Raw genomic sequence first — 19,880 nt, 5'->3', positions numbered from 1 at the left:
CTGTCTCCTTCTCTCTCTCTACCCCTCCCCACTCACCCTCTGTCTTTCTATCCTTCAAAAAAAAAAATAAACTTAAAAAAAAAGAATAATAGTAGTAATAATAATAATAATGTTAAAACAAAGAAAGTAAAAGGAAGAAAAAGATGAAAATGATGGTAGAGGTGGAGTAACTGGAATTCACTGAGCACTATTGGGTATTATAGTGGGCACTTTACATGAGTTGTGACCCCTTGACGTTGGTTTTATTATATCTATTTGTTTCTGAGAAACGGAAATTTATCTAAACTATGGAATTTTCCTGAATTCAATAGGCTTTAAGTGACAAAACCTGGATGGGAACCCAACTTACTCTGACTCCAAAGTTCATTTCATGTCTGCATTTCAAAACTACTTGCAAAGGAGGGTGCCCTCTTTCATTCATTCACTCATTCATTCATTCCCTCACTCAGGCTCCCAGCAGCTGGCTCTGGAGCCCAGGATTTGTGCAGGGGAGAAGAAAGATGAATAGGACACAGCAGTGCCCTCAAGAACCAGACAGAGCCCACATCCTGGGATTCCTGGCTCGTTCGAGGAGTTCCCAGGGCAAGGTCGTATGGAGCCGGGTTTTGCACTCTTTCTCAGTCAAATGAGAACTGTTGAATCACTAATGATGATGGAGGCACAGCGTGCACCACAGCCTGCAAGACACGGGGGGCTGCCCTCTCCCCCCAGCTCCCTCTGCCATCTGCTCTCCTCAGTGAGACAGTCTAATCTTGAACTATCTCAGTGCGAAGGAGGTCGGACTGTCAGAGGTCACCTTAACTCCCCATAACTCTGCTTCAAAGAAATAATTGTTTCAGAGGAAAATGGCTGTGACCAGTCAGATTCTTCTTTATTCAGAATCTGGACTAGATGAAGAGAATGGGTCTTGGGAGTTTATATTGTTGACTCTGTTCAATTCACCCAACTGCGTTGAGATGGCCTGTGTGCTGGGGATATGCAAATGAGTGAGTGTCACTGTGCCTCTGGCCTCTGGGGTCCCCAAGCCAGCAGAGCAGACAGAGGCACATAGAATGTAATATGTATTAGAATAGAATTGTCTAGTGTGCCTCAGTAGCGTTGAACAGGTTGTTAAAATTTCAGCAAGTAAGTCCAGACGGGTAAACACATGTTGTCCTGACGGCCCATCCACCTGCCTCACCGTATGCATCGTCTGTCTTTTCTGGCCTGAACTGACCTCAAGGACCTCCTTCCCACCCAGTGGCCCCAACTTCCCCATGATCCCCAAACAGGGGCCTCCAAGACCCTGCCCCCGCATGGCATGGGCCCTCTGTTTTGTTTGGTCGGCATCTGAGCATACCAGTCGTTAAATGTTTTGAAGGTCATCTCTGAATGAAGGCACATACCACGTGTTTCCTGGAGTCCAGGGATGGGAAGAAAGGTTGGGACCAACAGAAGGGAGAATTTTAACATGCACAGAGTATCTGTTGTGTACTCAGATCTCTGGCCCTCATTTTGAGTCATGCTCCCCAGAACTTCCCCAAGTCTTCTTCCTTTACCCCATCCTACAGTCATCCTGCTCTGAATCCCAAGGCAGCTGCTTACTGCTAAACCCAGCCAAAAGGAGCAGACATGGGTCAGAAATATAGGTCAAAATTGAGGTCTGCCTCCTGGGAATCAGCCTCCATGTCCTCTGAACTTTCACTTTGGTTTTTGCAAGGAATAAAGGACTCAACAACCAGATGGATGGATCCTTTCATTTGATGATTGGAACTCTATCCACTGGGATGCTTTTGACTACTGGTAAAAAGAAAAAAAAAATCAAACTGGCTTAAGCAAATGGGAAAATTCAAAGAAAAACACTATGGATTCCAAGCATGGCTCTGTCTGAGTGTCTGAGTGATCCTGGTGACGTCAGTGTCTGTTTTCTGCCATCCACAGTTGCCTCTGGCCTCAGGTAGGCCCCCTTCTCTGCTGCAAGATGGCGGGCAGCAAGCACAGTCAGAAACAGGTTGTGTGTTCTGGCGTTTCTGTCCTCCAGAAAAAGGAAACCTTTCCCCACAGCCCTCCAGGTGGCTCAGCCTGCTGTTTCACCATCAGAAATGGGTCACATGTTCACTCCTGTCCAATGACCAATGAAGGGATTGCAGGCACCATTGCTGGCTTTTTCAACCAAGATTCCCAAATCCTTTGTCAGCAATCAGGAATGTTTGCTACCAGAATCTACTGGAAAGAGAAAGGTGGAAGTGGAGAAGATGATGTTGGTGAGTGAGGTGTGGAACATGGGAGTCTGTCTCCAGAAATCAGAAGTTAAAGGCAAAGGATTTTGGAATAAAGAAACCTGGTTTGGAATGCTAGTGTTATGTCATTGTTTTAGTTGTTAATTACTATGTGACAATCACCCCCCAAACTTGGTGGATTAAAACAACCAACATTGGGGCACCTGGGTGGCTCAGTCGGTTAAGTGTCGGACTTTGGCTCAGGTTATGATCTCACAGTTTGAGTTTGAACCCCACGTCAGGCTCTGTGCTGACAGCTAGCTCAGAGCCTGGAGCCTGCTTCAGATTCTGTGTCTCCCTCTCTTTCTGATCCTCCCCTGCTCATGCTATATCTCTCTGTCTCTCAAAAATAAATTTAAAAAAACATTAAAAATTATTTTAAACAACCACCATTTATTTTTGCTCACTGATTGGCAGATCAGCTTGGTGGTTCTGCTAATCTGGGCCAGGTTCAGCTCATCTGCTCTTTCAAGCATCTTCAGGAGGCTGGCTGGTGTGGGAGGGTCTCCGCTGGGGTAGCTCATCTCTGTTCCACGTGGCCCCTCCTCCTCCAGCAGGCTGGTCTGGGCTGGTGTGTGCCAGCTGCGTGCCCAGGTTCCAGGAGAAGAGTGGAAGTGTTGGAGGTCTGGGCTCAGAACCAGGACATTATCAGCAAAGTCTCATTCTGTTGGCCAGAAGCAAGACATGAAGCCAGTCAAAAGCTGCAAAGTTGCATTGCAGACTGTGGATCCCGGGAAGAGCGAAGAAGGGTAATCGCTTTGGCAATCAATCTGCCACCATGACCTTTGCAACACATGTCTTTTCTCTGCACTACCATTTCATTGCCTCTAAAACGACAGTAATGATAGTATCGACCCCAAAGTCTTACTTGAGGATTAAGTGAGAAAATGCATGTAAAGTGCTTAACACAGTGGTGGGCACATCGTAAACATTAAATAAGTACTAGCGTTTATTACGCTTGTATTGTAACTAGTCTGATTATCATTATTATTACAGTTGTTTTAATGATTATTATGATTTTGAGTATCTGTCTGCTGGGTTATGACTCCCCCTAGGATACCAACCTAGTGAGCTAGCTTCTAAAAAGCCCAGACTTTATGGAAATCCTAGCTGGCTTCCCAGAAGCCTGCTAATCAAGGGAGGCTGATTTCTGTGAGCTCCCCATCTGCCTTCCTCCTGCTGTTTGGTGAGTGCTGTTCTCTCTGGGTTTTGCTGTGCTGGCTGCTTGGAGCTCCCTGAACTCTATCTCTCATTTGGAACCCTCCAAGGAAGGGGGGTTAGGTGCTGTTTCAACAGAAACCACAAGTTTTGGCCAACCTGCCTCCTGGAGAAAGGGAGCAGGCTTCACTCCCGGGGCAGTGGATTCCCTGCTTGGTTCTGCTGTTCTATCTGTGCACAGTGCCAAACTCTCTAGAGGCGACAATGTGGTTCATGGTGCCCGAGGTGGGCTGTGAGCGAAGGAAGAAGAAATCTCACGGCCCCGTCTCCCATGGGCTCCCACCCAAGCCTCCAAGAATTAAAACCAGTTGGCCATTTCTTGGAAAAGGGAATTTATTTCTTAAATCTGTAGAAGAGAAAAGTTTTGTGTTTTCTGTTTTTAGGTTTGTTTGTCTCATAGTTGTTTTGTTCATGATGAAAACACCCCACAGGGCGCCTGGGTGGCTCAGGTGGTTAAGCCTCCCGCTTTGGCTCAGGTCATGATCTCACGGTTCATGGGTTCGGGCTCCGTGTCAGGCTCTGTGCCGGCAGCTAGCTCAGAGCCTGGAGGCTGTCTTCGGATTCTGTGTCTCCCTCTCTCTCTCTGACCCTCCCCTGCTCATGCTGTCTCTCTCAAAAATAAATAAAACATTAAAAAAATTAAAAACAAAACAAACAAAATACCCCGCAGTGCCGGTCCTGGCGTCTACACCCCAAGCAGACTCAGAAAGTACCAAGGAGGAAAGGCACAAGGACTCATTCCACAAGGCAGCCTGCTAATTTCATTTGCCACCGCAGTTTTCCCATCTGCTAAGGGACCGGCCCAGACAATTTTCCACGTATAATTCACAGTCCTTTGTAATTGAAACTCAAGCAGAATCAACAGCTTGATCAAAATGCCATGGTGAGGATTCAAAGGGTGGCACTCCCGTTTTCTGTCTGAGCTCCACTCGAAGCCGGAGCTGGCCCTTCCCTGTGTGCACCTCCTCCCTGTCCTGCTCTCTGGGTCTCTGCTCTCTCCCCCTACCTTGTGTCACAGCCTGCCCAGTCTCTCTGTGTCTTTCCCCTTTATGGAGCACTCGATTTCTACCTCCCAAATGCATTGCTACTGAGGCCATTGTCAGGGCTCTGCCGGCTAATTGTGGCCCCCACCCCCATGTCATCTGGCCACGGCCAAGATGGATGCTCAGTTTGCATTATTTATGTCTTTCCTCCTTGTTCCAGTGACGTGCTTTAGCATAACATATGTAAAATTCTGCTGACATTGGGAATCCATTTTGTTTGAGATGCTCAAAAAGAGGGGCTGGAGGCCACCTGGTTTGTGTAGATTCACAGGCTCTCAGACGGCTTTGCTTGGTGTCCCTGAGAATTGGAATATGGCTTCTCGGGAGAGTTCTTCGGATTACACTTGACGTGAGCTCTTGTGCTTAAGAGCTGTGGTTCTGCCTGGACTGTCAGAATTCTGCCTCAAATGGACAGGGCAAGGGGCTAAGGTCCATCTGCAAATTCAGATGCAAGCCTCTCTCTGCACTGCAGCCCCAGCCAGAGACTGTCAGAGCGAGGAGGCCTCACAGCATCTGATTTCGTCTCATCATTTCGTAGAGGAGGAAACTGAGGCTCAGAAACATGCAATGGCCCGCCAAGGCACTCGCCTTGGTATGTCACGATATTCCGTCCTTAAATTCCTTCCAGTAAGACAACATTGTTACAAGGGGGCAGGCACCCTTCTAAGCCTTTTACACATTGTCTCGGTTAATCCCCTTGGAAGACTCAAGCACCAGGACTTGTTTCTATCATTCCCACTTCGTAGGTGAGGACACCGAGGCACAGAGAGGCTAAATAACTCGTCCAAGGTCACACGGTACTAGGCAGCAGAGCCAGGACTCAAACCCAGTTAGCCTGGCTCAAGAGGCCCTGATGTGCCCACTGTCCTAAGATCCCTCTGAGCTGCCACGCTGATCCCAGAAGAATTCCCGAACTCTGCACTTTGCATCATAAGGTCTGGTACGGCCCTGCCCCTCCTGACGTTCTCTGCTTCATTCCTGCTACTCCTCAGAATGTAGCCCCATGTTGGAAAAGGCAGTCTTATGCATACTGTCTTTTTTATGACTTGAAATAACATGCACTGCAGTGTTACCATAGTAGGGGGCGGTGGTGACTTCACTACGCAAACTCCAAGGAGGTTGTCCTTAAGCTCTATATGCAATAGATATTTCACATGCATAATTCTGACGCCTCCATACATCATGTCGTGGGATGGATTCAGAAACTGTAAGTGATAACTCTACTCCCTTTGCCAATTGTTTCCAAATGTCACTTTGTGACAAAGCTTTGATGGACCCAGAAACATAAGGGCAAGGATGTAATGTGTGTGAGTATAATGTGTGTGTGTGTGTGTGTGTGTGTGTGTGTGTGATTATCAGTTTGTAAATGTCCTTTCTTGGGAAACAATGTCACTTATTTAAAGATTATGGACTCTTGTTCTTTTAAAATTATCAAAAGCAAGAGGAAAGGTCAAGAAATGTAACAGGGTTGGTCATACTGGGAAAATCTTGGGATATTGTATTTCAATTTCTTCATTTTTTGATATTTTATTAGATTGTTGGTTTATATACTTTATTTCATTAACTCGTTCAAAAGCTAAGCAACCTCTAGGTCACCTCACCGAGATGATCCCTGTCCTAAACTCTTCAATCCAGAGTATCTGCTCAGACTAGTGGGGTCCAACCCCTTTTAAAAATACGGAGCAGGGGCTTCTGGGCCGCTCAGTTGGTTAAGCGTCTGAGTTTTGATTTCAGCTCAGCTTATGATCTCATGGTTTGTAGGTTTGAGCCATGACTGGGGTTCTGTGCTGACAGTGTGGAACCTGCTTGGGATTCTCTCTCTCCCTCTTTCTCTGCCTCTCTCTCTCTCAAAAATAAATAAGTAAACTTTAATAATAATAAAAATAGAAGTACAGAGCAGACCTCTGTCTCTTGGTGGCCTTTTCTTCAGAGTCTTGTCTCCACTCAGGCTCTCAGGCTCTGCTACAGCCCATGATGGGCCGGTTCTGACATGGCCTTTCAGCAAGTGGCCTGTGGCCCAAACTATCCTCCACTTTTCCACTTCCCTGGCCCTGGGCCTCACCTCCTAGCTGGAGGGAAGGTATGGGCAGCTGTGAGATTTCACTGCAATGTATTTTTTAGGGCTTTGGCATTCTAACACAGGATGCTTCTTGCTCCAAAGGGTAATTTCCTCTCGTGGAATTTTAGGCAGTGAGGCCAACTGTGGCAAAAAGCTCCAAGCAGCACTGGAGAGCTAGTCTTGAACACTTCAAATTAGAACCCTCAGGGGGCCCTCCTGAATGGCTGTCTTTGATCCAGTCTGGCTGCTAGAAACAACAGAGCGGTAGCCTAATGATGAGCTGGGAGACTCAACCCTTAGACATCGAAGTCATTCAGATGCCTGTGGAGGAAACGGGTCAAAGGAATAATGATTATGTACTGGTCTAAACACAGATTTCCTGTCTCCCTTTGTCTGCCTCGCCCCCTGCAGACCTCCATCTCCCCTTCCACTCTTCACTCTCTATCTTCTCTTGCAGCAGAACATTTTATCCAAATAGTTGAAAACTGTGTGTAGTTTGTATACCCACACACTAATACTCTCTGTAGGTTCTATGATCTCTTGTGCAATTTGGGGATGGATTTTTAAACTCACAAAGAAGAACTAGCAGGGGCGCCTGGGTGGCTCAGTCAGTTAAGGGTCTGACTTCGGCTCAGGTCATGGTCTCTCACTTCATGAGTTCGAGCACTGCATCTGGGCTCTGTGCTGACAGCTCGGAGCCTAGAGCCTGCTTCAATTCTGTGTCTCCTTCTCTCTCTGCCCCTCCCCTGCTCACACTCTGTCTGTCTCTCCCTCTCAAAAATAAATAAACATTAAAAATTTAAAAAACCCAACTAGCAGGACATCAAGGACTCTCAGCTAAGAACACAACAAGCCTTATTAACATAGTCATCTTCAAATTTTCACTTGAAAACTTAGAGAATGACCACCAGAGGCCCAAAGAGTAGCAAGTATGTGTGGAGGAAGGGATACGTAAGAAAGAACCAACAATATGGCTTATGGAACCCATAGAGATAGAGTATCAAGTTATAGTTCGGGAAATGTTTTTGCTTTTCTTATAGTCTTCAGTTATATGACCTGAGAGAATCCCAAACACTTGTCTTGGGAGACTTAGGATGCATGTCTGGCACTCAAGGTGTTGCAGAGATTCTAGTAGATAGATGGGCTCACCCTCACCCCAGCCGTGTTTTCTATGCCATTCCATCCCACCGCAGGACCCTTCTACGGACTTGGGATGGCAATCCCACCATTCACTATACTACTAAAGATCTCCTGCTTCATCACTTCTCAGACTTGGGGGAATATAGAGCTTGAAGTAGACTGAAGGATCTTACCTCCCTCCCACTTCTGTAGTTAGTCAGGGAGCCCCACTAGGCATCCACAGCTGCCTCTCTCCAGAGCCCCCTTACTCTTGGCCAGCAATTCAGCTGAACAGGTTTTTATCTGTGGGATGACCAAACCTTCAGTCCAATGGTCTTGGTGCTTCTTGGCCTGGCCTCTAATGAGTTGCCTCAACTTCCCATTGCCAGGTATCATTTAGTTAAATCTATTTGACATCATCATCTTCCATCATTTTGGTATGAAGATGTTCATTTACCCATTATTGTAGCTTGGATAGGAAGGAAGATACAGGCTGAAATTAAGAAAGATACACAACTGAAGTATTGTTGGCTACAATAAAATATTGTTGCCAAATAGTTGAAGATAAATCTGATCGAACTTCTAGATTTAACTAATGATTTATAGAAAATTTAGGGGAATGGGACCTGATATCTTTAATAAATTGAAGAGAGAGAGAATTTGAGATTTAAAGCCTAAAAGGGACTTAAAAGACATCAAACTATTGTCATGTATGGACCTTATTTGAATTCTAATTAAACAAAAATCCTCTTCCATCTCATTAAAAGGTGAATATTCAGTAACTTTTACTTTTTGTTTTTGATGCTTTAAATCAAAGTTTATCATAATAGATTGTTATTTGTTAAATATCAATGGTAGAATTTTTTTTAAATATAGCATTATAGGCAGAATGAATAAAAAGACTCATTTCGAATCATATACATTTTTTTGTTAGGATGAGTAGAAAATAAATGAATTAAGAAAGTTTATGAAAACAAAGAAATAGAAATTTTCAAGACTTTGTGTCCATATTTTTCTTAAATAGTAAGATGGGTATTCAATTGCTATGATTCTTAGATTCTGTAGATACATTTAAAAGAATAATGTAGGGGCACCTGGGTGGCTCAGTCGGTTAAGTAGCCAACTTCGGCTCAGGTCATAATCTCACACTTCGTGGGTTCGAGCCCCATGTCAGGCTCAGTGCTAACAGCTCAGAGTCCGGAGCCTGCTTCTGATTCTGTGTCTCCCTCTCTCTCTGACCCTCCCCCGTTCACATTCTGTGTGTCTCTCTCTCAAAAATAAATAAATGTTAAAAAAACTTTTTGAAGGATAATGTAACAATAACAGTTTTATTTTTCAATGTCAGTATTTCAAGCATACCGGAAACTATGTCCTTTGTAACTGTTACAATTTAGATGCCAACCTAACAGAGTGACAAGTATGCATCAGTTTCAAAATTCTTTTAGGGGAGACACGAGCAAAAGAGTTTGAAAAGCCCTGCTAAATCCACCATAGCTCCATGTTTTTTAAATACACCTTTCTTTTTTAAAAATTTTATTTTTATTTTTGATAGAGAGAGAGACACACACAGAGTGTGAGCAGGGGAGGGTCAGAGAGAGAGGGAGACACAGCACAGAATCAGAAACAGGCTCCAGACTCTGAGCTGTCAGCACAGAGCCCGACGCGGGGTTCGAACCCATGAACCGTGAGATCATGACCTGAGCTGAAGTCGGCTACTTAACCAACTGAGCCACCCAGGGTCCCCATAACTTCCTTTTCTTGCATAAATACTTATCTGCAGGCTTCAGAATGCATTTCAGGAAGCCACAGTTCGGGTATCTTTCAATGGCCTCTCCTGACGCCCCTCTGTAGCAAGGGTGTGCTTTCCCTCATTAACTTAATAAATGTTACCTGAGCAGGTACTCATTTCAAAACCATGGTCCAGGACCTTGGGGGAAATAACCCCTGGAATCACATTCAGAGTTAAATTCTTCATTTAAATTTCTTTTGTTTCAGAGCCTAATGCGACCCAAACCATTCAGCTCTGGCCTGACTCTGCTGGATGAAAATAGACATATGCAGTGTCCTCTGGAAAACTGAGCCCATCTAGGACAGTCTAGCACAAGCATTATATGCACCCACACAAGGGGGAGGATTTCGTTCAGAAGGCAGGTCATTGCTCCAAAAATTGAATTTTACTCTTAATTAAAATGGCTTCTTGGTTCTTTTGAAGGACCCCTGAGAAGGTGAATTAAAAGCCAGGTCATAAGGAGGTCCATGTCAGAAAATATTTCCTTATTATTTTTATAGTGTATTGTCAAGTTGGTTTCCATATAACACCCAGTGCTCTTCCCCACAAGTGCCCCCCTCCATGACCATCACCCCCCTTCCCCTTCCCCCATCCCCCTTCAGCCCTCAGTTTGTTATTACCCGGTGAGGAAAACATACATGTGCGCGCACACAAACTCAAGTAAGACAGGCTATGAGTAATATTAATATTCCAGATCTGTCACTCTGTGCCCCAGACTTTGCAAATGCTCCAAAGATTATGTGTACATGGGTTTCTGATCTAGAGATGATTTACCTGCAGCCGTCTGACCAGCTCTGTTGAACAGAGTCAGCTATATTTTTGGGGGCTTAGAAGATGACATTAATACTACCCATATTTATCACGGAGAGGAGATACAGAGTGGCAAGCTGCAATTCTGGGTTTTGCGGGCTCAGTCGTGTGCAGAGGCTGTTTTCTGATGTATGTGTTAAACCCACCAAGCTTCTGATAACGAAACTTTTTACTCGATGCTATGTATTTATATCCACCTGCCTTCCTTCGCCTAGAAACCTTGTTTGCACATTCTTGCACACTTCAGTGGGATTCTTGCATGCAACTATCCCTTCTTTGATTGTTCAAAGAAAAATCACTGTTTGACAGAGACACTGGGGACAAAAAGTCTCTATTCCTTCCTGACAACACACGACGCCTAACTCCTCCGGGGGCAGTCGGAAAGATGCAGTCTGCAACCTAGTTTTTTGTTCGTTTGTGTTTTGTTTTGCTGTTAGCAGTCAGAGAGCTGGCCCCTGCTTCTTTGCAGTGGTTACTTAAAGCATCAAAAAAAGATGTGGTCCACTGTTCTCTGAAGCCGTCTCCAGGCATTTTATAAAACCCAAGGATTTCTGCTTGTCATCTTTATTTGCTCGCTCATTTGACAAATTTATTGACCGCCTATAATATGCAAAGCCCCGGGCCAAGCAGTAGGCAGAATTATCTATATTTCACAGATTCTGAGACATGCATTTTTCCACATCTTATTGTCTCTGAATTTGGGCTGTTTCCATGGCAATGCTTTCTTTCTCACTGGCACCCAAAACAATTCCATGTCCTACGACCAATGGCCTCTTAGATTTGATGGGTTACTGCATTGTCCATGACTTCTCTACTTTCACCAAAGGGAGGAATATGCAAACTAAGGGAAGGTAAAGCTTTCCGCTTATCATCAGCTCTTGCAGCAAAAAAAAAAAAAGAAGTCTTGGAGCTTGTGTGATTTGAAGAGATCTGTGTATTTCATTTACTCACGCTCTTCCTGGCCTTAGGAACAGATCATAACTGAATGTGGATTATCTATTGTTATTCTGTAGTTCTTAAATTCACAAATGACATTTTTATTGCTGTAGTGTGTGTGTGTGTCTGTGTGTGTGCAGGGCTTTCTACCAAGAAACTTATTTGGAAATTGATTTTTGATCTGTTGTTGAAGCTGTAATTTGAGGAGGCCATTTCTTAAGATATATCTACAATATGTCAGTAGAAACTAGTTAGAATTATTTTTAACAAAGCAAAAGAAAGGTGTTTTTGTTACCTTTATTCATTCAAACATTTATCGACCCTTGTGATGGGTCCAACGCCACAAAGCACTGTTAGGGGACAGAAACAAATGGGAAATTAGTTTTGCCTTCACAGGACTTACAATCTAGAGGAAGAGGAAACCTGTAAACCACGAATGGTCACATAAAGAAGAAAGAAATGAGTCAAGGATGACTCATGAGACCCAAGGAGGCCGACATGGGCTTCATATCACTCGACAGCATTCCACTGACTTTTGGGAGGTCATATTTATTTATTTATTTATTTATTTATTTATTTATTTATTTTGAGAGAGAGACAGAGACAGAGAGAAAGAGAAAATGAGTAGGGGGAGGGGGCAGAGCGAGAAGGAGAGAGAGAATCCCAAGCAGGTCCCGCTGTTAGCGCAGAGCCCCATGCAGGGCTCAAACTCATGACCATGAGATTATGACCTGAGCCGGAATCAAGAGTCTGATGCTCAACCAACTGAGCCACCCTGGTGCCCTTGACTTTTAAATAAAACAAAACAAAGGCTGTTGCATTTCCTCCGAAACATGGCTGCATCAGACAGAAAGATCCCGGTGGGGCTCAGAACAATATCCCAAAGCAGTCCTCTGCATTTGACAGAGAGACAGCTCTCATCCACCGGAAGATGCCAAGGATTACTTATTTTGGAAATTTCACAGTCAGCCAAATTTTTGTGCCTCCTAAAACTTCTGTCATTGCTCTCTGTCCAATGACAGGTCTTTTTTGTTTTGTTTTTGTTTTTTATTTATTTTTGAGAGACAGAGAGAGACAGCACAAGCAGGGGAGGGTCAGAGAGAGAAGGAGACACTGAAACAGGCTCTCGGCTCTGAGCTAGCTGTCAGTACAGAGCCGGACGCAGGGCTTGAACCCACGGGCCATGAGATCATGACCTGAGCTGAAACAGGATGCTCAAATGACTGAGCCACCCAGGTGCCCCAACAGGTCTTCTCAGTAATGAGTTGCACCCTCTTCTCACCCATGAACCTTGTCCTCTGTCTTCCCTGCTCGGCTTCTCCCTGATCCCTCCCATGCTCTCAACTGCTTACAGAATCCTCCACCTTCTACCTCCTGACGTTACACTTTCTTCCCTTTTTATCGAACCGCAAGCTCTTTCGGGCAGGAACTGGGCCTGTGTGGCACAGAATAGACCCTAAAAATAAATGTTACTTTATCAAGGAAGAAAGAAAAGAAGAGAAAGAAGAGAAGACAGCCTCTCTTCTTGAATATGTGAGTTTAATAACCTGAGGGGAATTTGGGGCCCGCCACAAGCTGGAACTGGTGCTCTGGGGTGCCACACTGAGTTCCCCTCCTGGAAGTAGCTGGAGGCAGTGAATCACAACCTAATCTTTTGCCCCCAGCACCTGTGACAGGTGATGTTCCATGCTTGACAAATGGGTGGGGACCTAGTCAACTTACCTGGAATCCCCAGAGAGTCGACTTCCCCGACCACTTTTCTCTCCCACTTGGTGTACAAGTGATTAAAGGTGAAGTTATTGAAAAGATAATAGTGAATCCACTCTCACTGATGGGGGCAAGGAGAAGCAAGTCACTTGCAAATTCTGCTATTTTATTTTTAGTGATGAATTTCCCAACACCACCTTACCTGGCATGCTTCCCACAGGGTCTTACCTGCCACTCCCCATCCCCCACCTCATCCCCCAGCCCGGAGTCAGACCGGAAGTCAGAATTCAAAGCCAGCAGGCACTCTTCCCTCACGCAGTACCCTAAATGCTGTCCAGCTTTCTGCTTATAACTCATGAAATACCGATAAACGTGTCAACAAAAGTTTGCAGGTTTATTGGTATGACCTGTTTAAAAAGATCACCATTACCAGCTTAAAAGGCTCATTTTATTGAATAACAACACACACAAAACCCTTTGTTTCTAGTATGCTCGCGTTTAGACTACCTAATTTTGAGACCATCAAATCCTTTAATAATTTTGGTAAAATGAAACAACTCGTAGTCAGGCGTGTGGAGGTGGTCACATGACAGCATCACATGCCCCTCCCCATCAGCCGCAGAGTCCCCTACCGATGTAGCACACAGCGGTGGTCACTAGTTAGTGTGGCCAGATTTAGCAGATGAAAGTACACGACGCCCAGCTAACTTCACATTTCAGTTAAACAGCAAATAATATGCAAATGCGGGACACCCACCTGCTAAAAACTCTGTTGTTTATCTGAAATTTGAATTGACCTGAGCGTTTGTATTTTATCTGGCAATCTTATCACCAGAGACCAGTGGTTGGGATTCACCAAACACCTTTGTAGCCACTATTTCTTCTGATCAAAGGGATTTGAAGTATTAAGAACCAGTCATGGTCGCAGCTCAAGCACTGGCCAGTCTATCAAAGGACAAGGATGTGGGGATTTGCTAGCATCTCAGAAATCCCATGTGGGCAGATCCAGCTTACCTGTGACAAAGACCAGCCATGGTGATAAGGGAGAAGGGGGCTGAGGACAAGGCAGTAACAGGTGCAGGGGTGGGGCAGAGCATCTTCCAGGGAGCACAGCAGACAGGATGTGCCAGGCTACCCCAGTGTCACTCCAGGGAGAGTCAACTCTTCCCAGTCCTGTCTCCTCCATCCTGAGTCTCCAGGAAAGTGGAGAACATGACCCAGTTCAGCACTTTGGAAACCGTAATATTCACACAGAAGAGCACAACTGATCTTCAGCCTTCTTCAGCTTTGCATCAAGGCCCAGGACTTTGACACACGTTCTCATGAAGTCTTGGCAAAGATCTATAGGTGGAAAATAGAAATAGATACCTTGATAAGCTCAAAGAAATAGTTAAATCTGAGTGTGGATCATTTAATCACAGTATCTGGAATGTATAAACATGGCACATATTATCTCCCACGTTTTTTTTTTGTGGCCTCAAAATTTGATCCAAGTCTGGGAGTTAAAAAGTCCCATTTTGTGTAATCAGGTTCTGGTTGAACATGATTGCTGAATTATTTTAAATTGAAGACACATGTCTGGAGGCTGAGCTGTACGTATTATTTCAGGATGGTGTCCATTAGGTCTTATCCACAGGGGCTATCTTCAACTTTTGCCACATTCAGTGCATTCTTTATGCATCAGTATTTGCAAAATGGTGAATCATATATAAGGGAAAATTGGAGGGAATATGGTACTCGTTAAAGGGTGATTTTTTGAAATTATCTTGAATGCATTATTCAGACCCGTTTCCAGTCTCCCCTGCTAAGGGTCCCAGTGCTGGTTGGAAATTTTTGGTGGGGGGTGGGGAGGAAGAATTTTTTAAAGACAATAACAATGCACAAATAAACAAAACTCAGCAGTTGTGCAAGATCCATTTTGCAAGGCTACATCTTTGAAAACATTACAACTGAATCAACATTTACTTTTTCCTTGTCAGCCCCAAACACTTTAAATGTCTTAATTGCAGACCTGAAATTGTTGCTGCTGCCATGGGCTTTTCGCCTTTGAATGCACGTGTCCCTGAACCGAGGCTTTGGTCAGACGTCACCTCACAATGGCAGACAGTTGATTTTGTAAATTGCTGCATCATGTCAAGGGCTCCTGAAGGACTCCAAGGTCGCTGGCACTCCGTGAGGAGCCGTTGGGCTGAGGAAACCCTGATGGTGAATCAGTCCCGTGGCCCAACTACACCAAACATCACTCCCCTCCAGAGACGACGTCCTCCATACTAAGAGCTGGGACATTGGTTGTGGGGTTGTTGGTTTTAACAGCTTTATTGAGGTATAATTTCCACCCCGGAGAACTCACTTATTCAGAGTAGATCATTCAATGATCAGTGAATTTTCAGAGCTGTGCAACCATCACCATCCCCTCATTTTAAAACAACTCCATGATCCCAAAAGAAACCTTGTGTCCATTTGCAGTCATTCCTCATTCCCTCTTCCAGTCTTTAGCAATCACTAAGCTGCTTTCTGTTTCTGTAGATTTATCTTTCCTGGATGCTTCGTGTAAATGGAATTATACAATATGTGGGGGCGGGGGGAGGCGGATCTGGCTTCTCTCACTTGAGAGAAGTGTCATCCATCTTGGAATATGTGTTGGTGTTTTGCTTTTACTGCTGAATAGTATTCCATTGTATAGATATACCACATTTTTGTTCACCCAGGCATGAGTGGACACATTTATTCGGGTTACATCTCTTTCAGGCCACTGTAAAAAAATGCAGCCGTGAATGCCCATGTACAGATTGGGTATCTTTCAATGAATCCGAGGTACGATTGTCAGTGTCATTCACAGCAATTCTAAGTTGGATTTCTTTTCTATCCAGACTTTTGTTAAAGCTGCCCGTTGGCACATTCCAGAACAAAGGAGGCCCCTGAGGATACGTCAAGATTTTTTTTTTTTTTACCAGAGTGAGAACCCTAGCGATTCCAAGACATGAAGTGGTTAAGAAAAAGGAAAGAAATTTGAAAATGTTGAGACGCAAAGCCACCTTCAGCGAGGCCTGGGCTTCTCCTGAGGAAGTCATAACCTGGAGTTTAAAGAGCTCAGCCCCACGCCCGCCTCCGCACAGCCGTTCTTTCCGGCAGCCTCGGCGCCCGCTGCCTGATCTCCGGAGGACCTGCTGACTCAAATAACGCAGCGGCCACTCCGGGAGAAGCAGAGTTGGAAGTGGCAGGGAGGTGAACAGGTCAGAACACGGGAACAGGGTTGTCAGGCTTTGTTTATTTTCATGCCTCCTAAGACCTCAGCGACTGATAGGAGACGCTGGCGATTCTGTCATCGAGGAATGAGCATTGTACACGACGGGAAAGCCGCTATGGCAAAGCGGGTTGCCCCCAAATCACCCGTGTAGAGTCATGGGAGAGCCACGTCATGAGAAGTCCCTTCCCAGGGCCCATCACAGGAAGGAGGCCGATAGAAAGTCAAACGGTTTACAGAGTGTGGTACGGATCAAAGTCAAGCCCTGCATTCTTGTCCTGGCATGTCACCAACCTTCCCTGTGGCCTTGGCCAGGGCGCTAACCTCTCTGGGCCCTGCTGTCCTCATTACAAAACAAAGGAGTTGACGTTCGGATTCTTGCCTACGGTTTTGTCCCCATTCTGTTTCTCTGGCGACTCTGAAAATGTCTACTTTTGAAACCCACATTTTAAAGTGAAGCCAGTATTATCCTGTTAGCAATCAACTTACTGATGTCAAGAGACACGATCTGGAACACCAACTGGTGAATAATTAGCATTTGGAACACAATTTTTTTGAATGCCACACAGTGTCCCAGCGGCACTCCGACGCTATTTTGCGGATAGGAAAATTGTTGTTGATTTTTCAACATACTCTCTTGCAAGTCATTTCGCTTCTTTTGTGTCAGAGTTGGGAATTAAACCAACATTTTAGGGCTTCCAGACCTTTATTGTATCAATTAATCCGGATTGCCTGGGAGCAAAGAAAATAATCATTCAAGGGCCTATGTAAAATCATACACCATAAAAAAAAAAAACAACTCTGACTCACTGGCCAAAAAAAACCCATTTTTTTTCTTGTTTTTATTTTCTGGTCTAGGTTCCTATTGGAATGGTGATATCGTGCTAGAGAAAGAGCTTGCGGGGACGGTTTTCATTTGGACAATAGGTGGTGAGGCCTTATTCTCCGAAGAAGAAAGAACGTTCCCTTCTGAGAACAACACTAGCCATTATTTTATCCCTCCTTCCTTGGTTGCCTGTGGTCTGTCTGTCACCGGGGAAGCAATGTGACATCTCCTGCCCAGCCTCTCACACAGCCAGCTGTTGAAGGTTGCTTTCATTAGGACATCCAAATACATCTCTTAATGGGAGCTGACAGTCTCTTCCCCATGGCAAGAACCAGCCATGAGGTTCACAGGAGCTCCTGTCCTTTCAAGTCCATACAGAGCATCCCACAGCCCTGGCCTTCTGACTGTTCTTCAAAGCCAGTGACCAGCCCCTCAGTAAAAGAAATCTGGGGACAGATGGTATGAAATTGAAATCACATCATCACTAGACTTTCCCAAATGCTGGCCCGTTGCTTTGGCCAAGCTCCACAAAGCTCTGCGGCACTCCTGCTGGTCTGATGGAGGCCTCCGTCTTCAATGTGGATACATGAACATCAGGGCTGATAGAGAGGGGGCACGTTAAAGAGGAAATTGCATTAATGTCATGTGGGCCCGCCATGGCAATCAGAACCACATGTGCATTTGAAGAAGTCTGCATGCCACCGGACACATGAGTAGGTCTCTTTTCACATACAGACCCATCTGTTGTTGAAGAATAAACCCGTATCTGACAAGCCATTCTGTGTTGGAAAGGGAGCCCAGTCCTTGAAATAAAGATGGTTGCGAAGGTTTGTTTTGTTTTTGTTTACTGATTTTTATCTTTGAATTTAGCTGAAAGTTAGTCTCTGGAGGCCATCGGAGGCAAGCACAAAGCACGGTGGGGAGATAACTCGCGTTCTCTTTCGATTCGCTCTAGATGGAAGAGTCCGTCATCGGGAGGGTGGGACAAAGTGAGAGAAAAAGAGGAAGGGTCCTGGGATCCCGGAGGGATGGTGGAGCCTCACAGAGAAATCTACATGATGCCAGTTCCCCTTCTAATCCCCAAACTTTCATAAATGCCCCCAACAATGTAGGGAAACAATCAGGATGTTTTGGTTGGTGCCGAATCCTAGCCTGATGATGGCAGTTTATTTTTACCATGAAGAATTATACTTTCTCCCCTCTTAACTATTTCAAAACAGTATGAATATTGTATAAGTCTATAAACATAAGAGTATTTTAAATGGCATATTATATTTCTCCAAGTTCTTACTCAAAGAAGCCAATGTAATTATAGAGAGATTAATATCTTATCCTACCCCCACCGCCATTCCAAAAGGAGGAAGAAAAGCAGGGAATTTGAGGTTGGATGGTTTGTATTTAAAAATTCCTGCCTCTCCACCTATTGCTTCGATGATTCAAAAAGAGTCTGAACTTAAGTATTCATATTTATAAAAATCAACATAATAACAATAGTAATTACTGCGGCGACTTTAAAGGATCATTGTGAAAATGAAATGCTTTTTAAATTGCAAAGTCCTAAGTGAAAGTTATTTATTATTGTCTGTAGGAGAAAAAAAACACAGTAAATTTGCCGAAGCATCTGGAAAAGGTTTGTCTTTCCTGCGGGACTGTCATTAGTGTGGGATGAGGGGAAAACTCTGAAAATACCGAGATGAGAAGTGGGCGGGTTTGAACATCTTCCTTGTCTGCGGTTCTCTTTCTGATCATGTCTCGCTTCTAGATCGCATGTCTATATGCTTCATAAACGGGAAGATACTGCTGTCAAAGAACTCAAAATTGTGTCAGGGAAAACCCTCTGCCATCTTGCCTGTCTTCCAATGCCTTTTCCTTGGAGATCAGATACATTTTCCTGGCAAGATATTCATTATTCAAATGTTGCTTTGCAATTTCCTTCAACTTCTGCTCTCCTGCAGGTTAACCTATGCCTCTATTTCAGGATACAGGGAAAACTTTGAGCCTGTGAAAGTGGCATCAATTGTGGATAAGCTTCTGGAATCGTACCAGCAAAAAATAGGCTTTGACAACATCACTGTCCTCGTGGTTGATTGTAAAGGATTCATCACTCTCTTGCTCGTGTTATTGTAAAAAATACTGGAGTCCTGAGTTTCTAAATTAATAAAACCCCTTAGTGACAACACACTATTCCTTTACTAAGTTATTCCTGACACAGACACACTGTATGAACACATATTGATCACATTCTTAAATGGATCACAGTACTGCCTTGCTACCCACGTGGTCAGAATTGTCCACACTTCTTGGGTCAGGAGCACCAAGAGGTTTTCTTTGGTTAATTCACAGGGAGAAGGTAGGAGACACTGGGGACAGGAGATAAGCAAGTATGATGCTCAACAGAAAGGGGCCCTGAGTTTGGAGAAAAGGAGCCTGAGATGGCACGTTACTTAAAGGACTATATCTTTTTAAAGTTACACATTACCAAACATCCGTACGAAAATTACGATCCTTGGATTGAGGTGAGCAGTGTGTGGATAAAGATGAGATGTTCTTAACATTTTTCATTTTCATCCGGATGTTATAGAGACAAGCATTTGCTTTTACAATCCTCCTAGCTACGTGTGCTGAAGTCTTTCTGCAGGAGGATGGTCAGGGATACTTTTGAAATTTTGATACAGATCTGTCTTCTAAGATAAAAACAAATACAAAGCTTTGCCCAACAACTAACTACAGGCATTTTATGGATTGCCTGGCCTTCATATTACAAATACCCGAAGAACTCTGTGCCTTCTGAATTTACTCCTTTCTTAGCTTTTCACATGAATTATGGTCATATTAACAATGGAGGACCTCCTGGCATAGAAGGTCATATGT

General features: G+C 44.4%; 1 long non-coding RNA gene across 1 annotated transcript in view; it reads right to left on the bottom strand.

The window, feature by feature from the left end:
• Positions 1 to 2,631: 2,631 nt before the first annotated feature.
• The window catches only part of LOC115306044, a 26,760-nt gene continuing 9,511 nt past the window's right edge, over positions 2,632 to 19,880 (bottom strand). The window contains exons 2-4 of the long non-coding RNA XR_003915151.1: positions 13,954 to 14,280; positions 11,528 to 11,582; positions 2,632 to 2,922 (exon numbers count right to left, since the gene is read on the bottom strand). This is a non-coding gene — a long non-coding RNA (uncharacterized LOC115306044). The remainder of the gene's footprint in view (positions 2,923 to 11,527; positions 11,583 to 13,953; positions 14,281 to 19,880) is intronic.

This window comes from Suricata suricatta, chromosome 2, assembly GCF_006229205.1.
Source record: "Suricata suricatta isolate VVHF042 chromosome 2, meerkat_22Aug2017_6uvM2_HiC, whole genome shotgun sequence".
Taxonomy (NCBI): domain Eukaryota; kingdom Metazoa; phylum Chordata; class Mammalia; order Carnivora; family Herpestidae; genus Suricata; species Suricata suricatta.
This window is presented reverse-complemented; position numbering and strand designations above follow the sequence as displayed.